We start from the raw sequence: 9,452 nt of genomic DNA, 5'->3' as shown, positions 1-9,452 counted from the left end.
AAAAATATCACCGAGCGATTCGCCTGAGAAAGGAGCCTGTCCTCGCTGGTTGGCAGCCAGACGACTTTTCCTCCATCACCCCAGCTAGCGCTGCCTTGTGCGGTCCTTGCGTAAAACCATTTCAAATGTTATAGCGTGATAACGTTGGTGGCAGAGCTTAATCTCCCGGAGAATGGAAGCTGTGGGTGCTAAATCCTGGCACGGGGAAATGAGTCCAAAGGGCATTCCTTCAGCCAGACGACAAAAGTGTGACCGCCAGCCCCCCAGCTTTACACAGTTGTGTTGAAGTTTATGGTATTAAGCACATAATGTTCATTCTTTGTTCATTGAGAATATTTATGATTAAGGGAATAGCAAGCAAAACCCCCATTCATTCATCAGATTGCTGTATGGTCATCGTTTGTCCCCTAAATAAGTGATAATTATAGTACATAGCACTTTGGCAGTATCTTTCATCCCAGAATTTCACCGACCATAAACTCAAACTCTCCCCACTCCTAGGAAGAGCAGCACAGATCTAACTCGCCCTGCAAAATAAGAAGCATGGAAATCACAAACTCCTAGTACCTCCAGGACCAGAAAGCCAATTAAAAGCAACCTCGTTGTATGATTTTCAAGCTAGTCTTGTGATTGTTTAGGAGCATGACTTATGTTTTTTTAAATACATGGCATTGGCAATCCAGGTTTCATTACCAAGATGAAGGCAGATTTAACGTACAAATTAACTCACAGATGCACTGAAACTATTTTTCTTTACCCTGACCCTCCGTCCCCAGCCAGATATAAATCTCCAGCTGTGAATCAATGGTACTTAATGTTCTCCCGTAATTGGGCTGGAGCTTATCTCCTTCTGCAAAAGCAGCAGCAGCATCCAGGGTGCAGTGGTTTGCATTTATCTCAAGAAAAATTACCAGTACGGGAAGCAGAGAGGCGAGGGACTGGGCAAGTGTGCTCTTGGTGGAGTGAGTTAATGTTTGAAAGACAGGTGATGGAGTAGGCTAATATTTGAACCTCTGGAGATTTAACTTCAAACACCCGCCGGGATTTGAGTCAGCTCTGATCTGTTATGGCCAGTTGCCACGTCAAAGAACTTCTACACAACCCAGCAGGCTTCAGTCAGGCTGGCAGTCTCACTAGCCATCCCCACCTGGCTTGTAGAGGGCATCGTGTCCCCGCTGACTTCACAGCCCTGTCCTGAAAAATGTCAGATTGTCCCAGGGCTGCTGTGACAGAGAAAGTGCAAGTGGATTGACTCCAACAGGTGGGAAAGGGGCAGATCCAGCAATGCTGGGAACGAGCTGGGGGATCCCAGAGGTCCTGCTTCAGTGCCCCTGTTTCTAAACTGTTGGTTTTCTCTGGTCGGGGGATGTGGTTTGAAATAACTGTTCAGATGCATCCCTCAAAGTAGGAATTAGCAGAGCTGCATAGGGAAGTCTGGAAAGTGCTAGGCAGCATTGCTCAGAGCAGAAAGGACTTTGGGATGGCAGTATTATATTTGCTTTCCTCATGCTTTGTTTTTTTTGAGGAAAAAAGATATTTTTAAACAGAGATTTCCAGGGTACAATGTTTCTTCTTGCATTTGCATTTGTTTGATCTATATTTCTTTGCTTCAGCACAAAGCCGATGTAGGTTATTCCATGCTCTGCACCCCCGTCTCTCTACTTTGATGAACTTCAGTCAGAATTAGCAACCAAAGCTCCAGCTCACAGAGATCTGTTTACTCAGCCCAAATGATCATAAAACAGGGACATGCCTTCTGGGCTTTAGCCTCTTCTGGCCATTCCATACTAGGAGAACGTGCCATCTCACTGGCTCCTTACTCTGCTCTTGAAACTCTCCTTGCATGGAGAGACCCCCAGGATGCGCAGAGGGTCAGCGGAGGGACTTCTTGAACAGTTCCCAATGAGGAATGCTGCTGGAAAAGAGTCCAGAAAGAGTCCAGGATGTGGGGCGGTTTGCACTGGGGTGAAAGGGATGGGTTTGGGGTTTTACTGTTCCTACTGTGATGCTGCACTTAAATGTGGCTTGCTTAGAGAGCAGCATATGACACATGTGTACCCTGTCACATCCAATAGATCTCTCGTGAAAAGCTGAAAGCTCTCAACAGCAGCTGGGCCCCAGGGACCATCACAGGGCTGAGAAACGTGAATTAAATAACCAAGAGCAAAACCCACGACTCCTCTGACAGAGCCAGAACCCTGCCAAGAGTGCGGGGCTGCTCCGACCCTGCCCTTCTCTCTTGGCACCCATGGGACCAGACCTTCCCGATATGACTCTCGTCGCTCCAGTGACTCCAGAGAAACTACAATAGTTTAAATCAACACGGTGTCTGGCCCTTTGTCTTAAATCTCCCGCCCAGACTTGATTTTACAGACGCTCGGGGTCGCGACAGAGTCCTCATCTATCACGTCAGGTTGCTCCCCTCCTATCCTAAATCAAACAAGCCCAACCGAGGGTAGCTCTTTTGTGGAAGGCTTTCTGGGCTGATTCCCCCCCTCTTCCCTCCCTAATTGTTCATTAATGTACGTAAATGATTTAACCAAATAGAGGCTGGAGTTTCCCTCTCTAGGAGGAAGGGAACATTGTTGGAGGAGGGGATGATCGCACAGATGGATTTATCTGTATCTGATTCTGGGTAAATATTTATTCTCCTTTCCCTTTTCCTCACCCTTCTCACCCACAGGAACAATGGCAGATCCTCCCCGGCCGCGGGGCAGCAGGGAAATATTATCACCCCCATTTTACCAACACACAACTGGGGCAAAGGTGACTTAAGCTGGGGGAAGTCAGAGGTGCTTTTACCACCAAGTCCGAGGGACTTTGGACAGGAGCAGCCGGAGTAAACAGCCAGAGCCAGCCCCGGCCACGGGCAGGAGCCGAGCTCCCTGGCTGCAGCACCAGACAACCCCGGGGAGTGCCACCATGCTCCCTCGGAGGCTCGCCTGAGTCACGGTTCCTCTGCCCTGGGTCACGGTTCGGCTCCCCAACACGGCTCCTGCGGAGGCTGACTTCAGCCCCTATGACTTGCCATGGGGAGGTGCCGGGAAGTTTCATTAATTCGCATTCGCAAAGCGGATTTAGAGGCGCTGCCTACAATGAATTCTTTGTGGCAAGAGCGACGGCACGCAGCAAGACGCAGGGTGCAAAACACTCCCTTGCCTTCTCTTTTTTCTTTCCTTTTTTTTTTCTTTTTCAAAAGGGAAAAATTGATGAGAGGCTTTTATTACAAAACAACAGACTACAGCCACCCTTTTTTCCTGGAATAATAATAATAATAATGCATTACGTCAGGTTAGTCAGTAGTTTTCACTAATCCACAAGACATGCACTGCTGACCTCTGAGGTAATTTTGGATCACGCTCAAGCCAAATAAAGGCAGATTTGTGGCTGCAGGTGAGAGATCCTCTGAAAAACCATAAACGTAACCACAATGTCCTCTGGTTTGGTCTGAACTCAGCCTGGCCTTCATCAGTTTTTCTGGCACTGGTCCAGAAGTAAGACAGATTAATGATTTAAAGGGATTACACTATGATATGATGTAACTCAGCACAGGGTGGTGGGTTTGTGAAGGTAGTTAGCAGTAAGTTAGCAGTAAGTACTCAGGGCAGCAAACCCTGTGACACCCCTCCTGGATGGTACCTTGCTCCTTGGAGGATGTTATGGGCTTAACTGGAACCAGTCATGGCATGAATGTGTCCAGTGATCACAGTGGCATATAAACATGCTCTTCTACAGGGCAGAAAATGCCCCTGTGAAATGCTACACCCCATTTTCTGCCTTCTGAAGGGACAGCAAAATAGTTTGTGGCTTTGGTGGATGGTGAACGAAGTCAAGAGAGAGAAGGGAAAGACTATGAGGGTGGTGGCAGAGCCCATGCCCATGCCCAGGACATGACATGACATGCTGCATGCCCAGAGAGTGGCTTGCAGCTCCGTCAGCAGTGACCCTATGGCCTGGGCTCTGCATGGCATCTTCTGTCATCTCCCCAGCCACCATTTTTTGGGCTCATTAGATATGTCTACCAGGGATCCACTTACCCACACTGCAATCCCTTCTCTGAGTAAGGTCTGAACCCCTGTGTTAATCTTGAGCCTGTACAGAAAATATTCCCCAGCCTGTTATGACTACAGGTCTGTCTGAGCGCCAATAAATCAGTGCGGCTCCACTGGAGTAACGTAGAGCTTGAGGGAGTGCTGGGTGGGGAAACGTATATAAAAGGCAGTCCCAATCTTCCTTTAGCAGCCATTAATTACAGCCGGTGATGGGAGTAGGAAACAGCAGTCATGCTGGGATACCGCTGCTTGCAACTCAGTCAGGGGAAGGCTGAAACCTGAAGACAGAGAGGATAGGCACCGTGCAGTGCACTGGAGAGATATGTGAAGTTTAAAAACAAACTCCCCTTCCAGTTAATGCTTATTTAAGCATTTGGTCTAAGAGGTGACATCAGCAGGATAAGGCACCAGTCCCACCTTTGAATGGCAGAGGCACAGGGAGAGAGGAGTGGCGCACATGGGAGCACACCAGTAAATGGTGCCAGCTCCAAGGGGCAGCGTATTGACACCAGCCAAGCAATATTGCATCTTCTCCGCTTGAAGAGGAATTTGTGTTGCCCAGCTGTCAGCAGGGACTTTGTTAAGGAAAGCAGGTTCCCTGTCCCTGCAGTCAGGAGGACCAGGGTGATGAGGGGAGGCTGGTCTTGGGTCAGGGAACCCGGAGGCAGCGAGGAGTCGGGCTGCTCTGCAGCTGGCTGTTCAAAACACTCAGGAAAGATATTTTTTTCTATTTATCAAACAGCACACAAAAAAGCTTAGCCTGTGCCTCTAGAGTGATTTGACACTGGCAGCACTGTAATTATTAACAGGGAAGAAGAAATGAGCAGTGTGGCAGGTTTGAATAGCGCTCTAACAAAAGTGCATTGAAATCGGTGGTCAAATCACAGCCCCTGCTTCGTTTATGCAACAGCTGCTGGTGCGTTTCCTCCCTCGCCGAATAACTTTCTTCTCACCGAGGTCTAAGTCGAAGCACCTTCACTGCCCAGCTGGAACAAGCCAGGGGCACAGGTACAGCCTGTCCCGACGGCTCGGCGGCAGCTCCTCACTGTGCCACCATGACTTGTTTGCACGCTGCCTGCCCCCCACCAGGGTCACCCTGCTCCCGCTGGTACCGAAACAAAGCTGTGAGACGGCAGAGGCAGACATCCAGCTCCAAAAACTGGCGTTATCCTGTGATTGCTTTTCCTGACATTCGTTCAGCCAGCCACGGAGGCTCATCTGGCCGCTTTTGTACTGCCGAATACGTTATCGATTCAAGGCAACTTGGTACATTCTCTGGCGTGGAGGATTTGGCTCTCCCGCTCTGCTCAGTAAATTTCCACCTTGGCTTCATCTGGTGTGACTCCACTATGGCTGGAGTGGTCCCACTGCCGCTGGACCTCCTTCCTGAGTGCTTCTTCATTTCAGCATGAGAGCATTTGTGCAGCATAGAATGCCAGAGCTGAGTCCACTGCCTTGGGAGAGTTTGGAGCCGGGAGCCTCGTGAGGTCTCTCAGCAGATTTATGCTTAAAATATCTCTGGGCTAAGAAGGTGTTAGGCTCTCTCAGAAGTGCTCTCTCTCCCATCTGCTTTTTCGTGTAAAAGCTGGAGGTGCCAAAATCTGCTCAGAGGACTGCAGAAGAATGGCCAGGAAAGATGCCTGCAGTTGTCCCTCAGGCTTCTGCACAGACAGCATTTCACAGATGTGAAGTCATGAGTACGGCCATAAACATTTTAAGACACACCTGCCAAATAGTTCTGGAGGTTTCTAGTGAGAACAAAACTTGCATAAATATCAAGGGAAAAAAAAATCAGGAAGATCCTCATTTTGTGGGTGGATCCAGTGAATTTGCTTTCTCTGTCTGTGATGAGCACAGATTGTCATCTTCACCCTCTCCTATGAGCTCGCTAAAATGTATTTAGCTATGTAAAGCACGAATTATGGGAATATAAAAAACTATGTTTCTGTCACACACACGCTCTACCATTCTTTTTTTCAACATTCCTTCCTATCACGCAAATGGGAGTCAAAACAGATGCACGCACAGACTTCCACGCTCTAATTTCCCCACTTTCAGGTCCCGTTATGGCACCTGCACACCCTCACCAAATGCAACCTTGCTTCGTGAGTTATGCTGGATTTACCTTACATACTCACACACGCTCACACGCACACATTCCTCATCCATTCCTACAACAAGAAAGAGCAGCGAGGGAGCTGCCAGCAGGCTATGGGATGGCTCCCATCTCCTCGCAGTGCGGGTGACCCCATCCTGACAAAGCTCCTGCACGCCCGCCTCACATCTCCACCCTGGGGCAGGTCCCCTTTCTAATGGTCTTACCCTGGTGCCTCATTCCCCCGGAGCTCTTTACTTAATTATGGGAGTATTTGGGTCCTGAGACCTAGGGCTATAAGCAGATGTCCACCTTCAACATCCCAGCCCCTAGCATAGCTCCCCTTGCCTTAATGTGATGGAGAGAAAGCTCTTTCTCGCTGCATAATCCCCAGTAGTTCTGTCCACCTGCGGTTTTAATCACAAATGAGTAACCACCAAGCTGGTGGTGGCTGGAGGAAATAGAACTCCTTAATCTTCCTGGGCTTCAGTTTGCTCTTCTGAGAAGCAGGGACAGTCCCTCCTGGGAGCATCCTCTTGGAGCCCTTCCCTTGGCCGAGCTCACACTGTGCTGAGAGCCAGCGCAGGGCTCAGGGTTGTGGAGAGCCCATCTGCGGGGATTTAAGCGGCACCGAGGCCTTCTGCCAACTAAATGTCTTTCATTATAACCTCGTCAAAAAAGCCCTGAGATGCCTTAACCGCATCTGAGGTGGTTCACAGCCTGCTAGGCAAAGAAATGGGAAAATAAAAGGTGTGCTGCAGCAGGGGCAGTGCTAGCACTGTAATTAAAAGGTAGGTCAGTATAGCTACATCAGTTACGGGAATAAGAGAAAAACATATTACCCCCTAACCTACACATAGGCGACTATGTCTTGCCACTGATACAGCTTTATCCCCATCAAGGAACACGTTCAGACTATACCAGCAGGACAATCCAGATTTTATTTGTCAGGATGGGACTGCATTTTCCCTGGCATAGCCCAGCAAGCCCTCTCCACCATAGACAAGCCCTGGAGCTCCTGGGTCTCACCTTGTGATGGTGAATGGCCTTAACACATATCCTCTCCCTTCCTCACGTGCGAGGCCATGCTGCGGGGAGGGGACAGGAAAGAAGGGGGCTGTGAACCGTTTCCAGCACTGAGCGCCCAGGCTGGAGTGAAAGACTCTTCTACAGCTGAAGGTTAGGTTTTTTCACCCTCTTATTGAGGCTTGGCCAGCTCTCACTGCTCCTTTCTCCAAGGGGTGCCCTTCAAGGAGGCTTGGAGATGTGAGAAGCCTGACCTGCCACAGCCCCACCGGCTGTGCCCATCCAGGCTGCAACCCCCTTCCCAGAGGGACTTGGAGACCCAAGCAGTGGGTGCCCCCTTGTTCTGAGGGAGAGGGAGCCAACCCAGGTGCTGCTGCCCAGGTGCCCCAGGTCGAGGTGGGCAACATGCTTTGGGGAAACTCAGATGACCTGCTGCATGTGCAGAGAAGCAGGTCTGTGCTCCTCCGGCCGGCATCCCCCTGCTCTGCCTCCCACCCATCCGCCCGGTCTCGAGCAGAGGCTGGACCAGTTTTAGTCATTGCCTCCTTTCCTCACGCGTGGGTGAACCTCAGCTTGATCCTGGTGCCATGGAGGTACCCACCTCCTGCTCCTCACCCCCGCTCAAAGGCAGGCAGCCCCCGCAGCGGTCCTGCTCTGACAAGGAAGCAGTGTCTAGACACAGATTAGGCAAAAAGCTAAAGCACAAGACCAGAAACCGAAAAGGGAAAAAAAGAAAAAAAAAAAAAAGAGCGAGCTCCCCAGCTCTGTCTGCCACTGATTCCTATGAGGTTTGGGGCAAGGAAGGGAACTTCTTTACGTCTTTGTCTTCCTTACCTGTGTACCACGGGATAATATTTCCCTTTCTGGCAAGGCTATGGTCAGAGTTAATTAGCATTTGAAAAGTGCTTTGAAATGGAAGATGCATTTGGAAAACTGAAGTATTATTACTGGAATTGAGTAAGTGGCTCACAGGGTAGGGAAGCATTTCACTTCTTTTTCCCTGTGGGTGGAATAGGTTGGAGGATACTGGGATTTCTTCAGATTTATTCATTATTCAAGCATCTAGTACGTATCAGGTAACTAAAACAGAACTCAGTTTGGATATTTATTCCATGAAATATTGGATTGCAGATACATGAAATCCAAGCTACGTTGTCCAGACAAATAAATCACATGACACTGGGGCTCTTCCCCTACTGGCACCAACTCTTCTGGCGCGACTGCCCGAGGACGGGCATTTAAAATCTGTTTTTCATGACTCCTTGCGCAGGATTTTGAAACATACTCTAGGTTTGCCAGTAAAACAAGCTCTTGCAAGAGTCTCCAGCAAGAAAAGCAAGAGCCCTGAAACAAGTACATGTAAAAAAAAAATCAAATGAATGTGCTTTGTTTGCTCAGGCCATGATTTTGCAGGATGTTTTAAAGTATTCATTTGTAGTCTCGTGATTAATCCTACTGAAGCAAGTGGAACTGTTTCTGGGCAGAATCAGGCAGACGCTTTAATACCCTGCTGAATACGGCTTCCAATTATTATTTCATCAGCCCAAGTGCTCTTGTACTTTATTTTAAAGACTTCCTGTGTATTGTTTCACTGTCTTCCCCTGTATGCTCTAATGCCAAATGCTGCTGAGCCTAGGTTGGAAACACACCACCTCTGTTACCCATGAAACATGCATTAGTCTATAAAAAATGTGTTTTCCATTCCAAGAAACCTACAGTAAATTAAGAAAAGAAAAGAAAAAAGAAAAGAAAAGAAAAGAAAAGAAAAGAAAAGAAAAGAAAAGAAAAGAAAAGAAAAGAAAAGAAAAGAAAAGAAAAGAAAAGAAAAGAAAAGAAAAGAAAAGAAAAGAAAAGAAAAGAAAAGAAAAGAAAGGAAAGGAAAAGAAAGAAGAAAAGAAAAGCAAAAAGAAAAGAAAAGAAAAAGTTATGGGGCACATTTTCAAAGCTGTGTTTAGTTGCGGGCGTGGCCGTTCTTAGCTCTATGTCTCTCACTAACTTCAGCTGAAATTGCCTGTCTACCCATGCAGCTGTGGCACCACGCTCTGAAAATCCATTCTGAAAGAGGTGCCTTTTGGAAACGGAGTCATCAAGTCCCTGCATAGACAGAGGTGTTGGGATTGATGCAGAGTTCACACATCCCCAGCCTAGCTGGTTTCGATCCCATGGAGGTGAGTGGTGCTACCCCCGAGTGACTCCTGCACGTACACAGGCAAATCATGCGTATTTTAAATGAAGAAGAATGTGATGCAAGTATCTAGCAGATCCCTCTTGGAGTGGAG

Source organism: Larus michahellis, chromosome 3 (genome assembly GCF_964199755.1).
Source record: "Larus michahellis chromosome 3, bLarMic1.1, whole genome shotgun sequence".
Classification (NCBI taxonomy): domain Eukaryota; kingdom Metazoa; phylum Chordata; class Aves; order Charadriiformes; family Laridae; genus Larus; species Larus michahellis.
Note: the sequence above shows the minus strand (reverse complement) of the source record.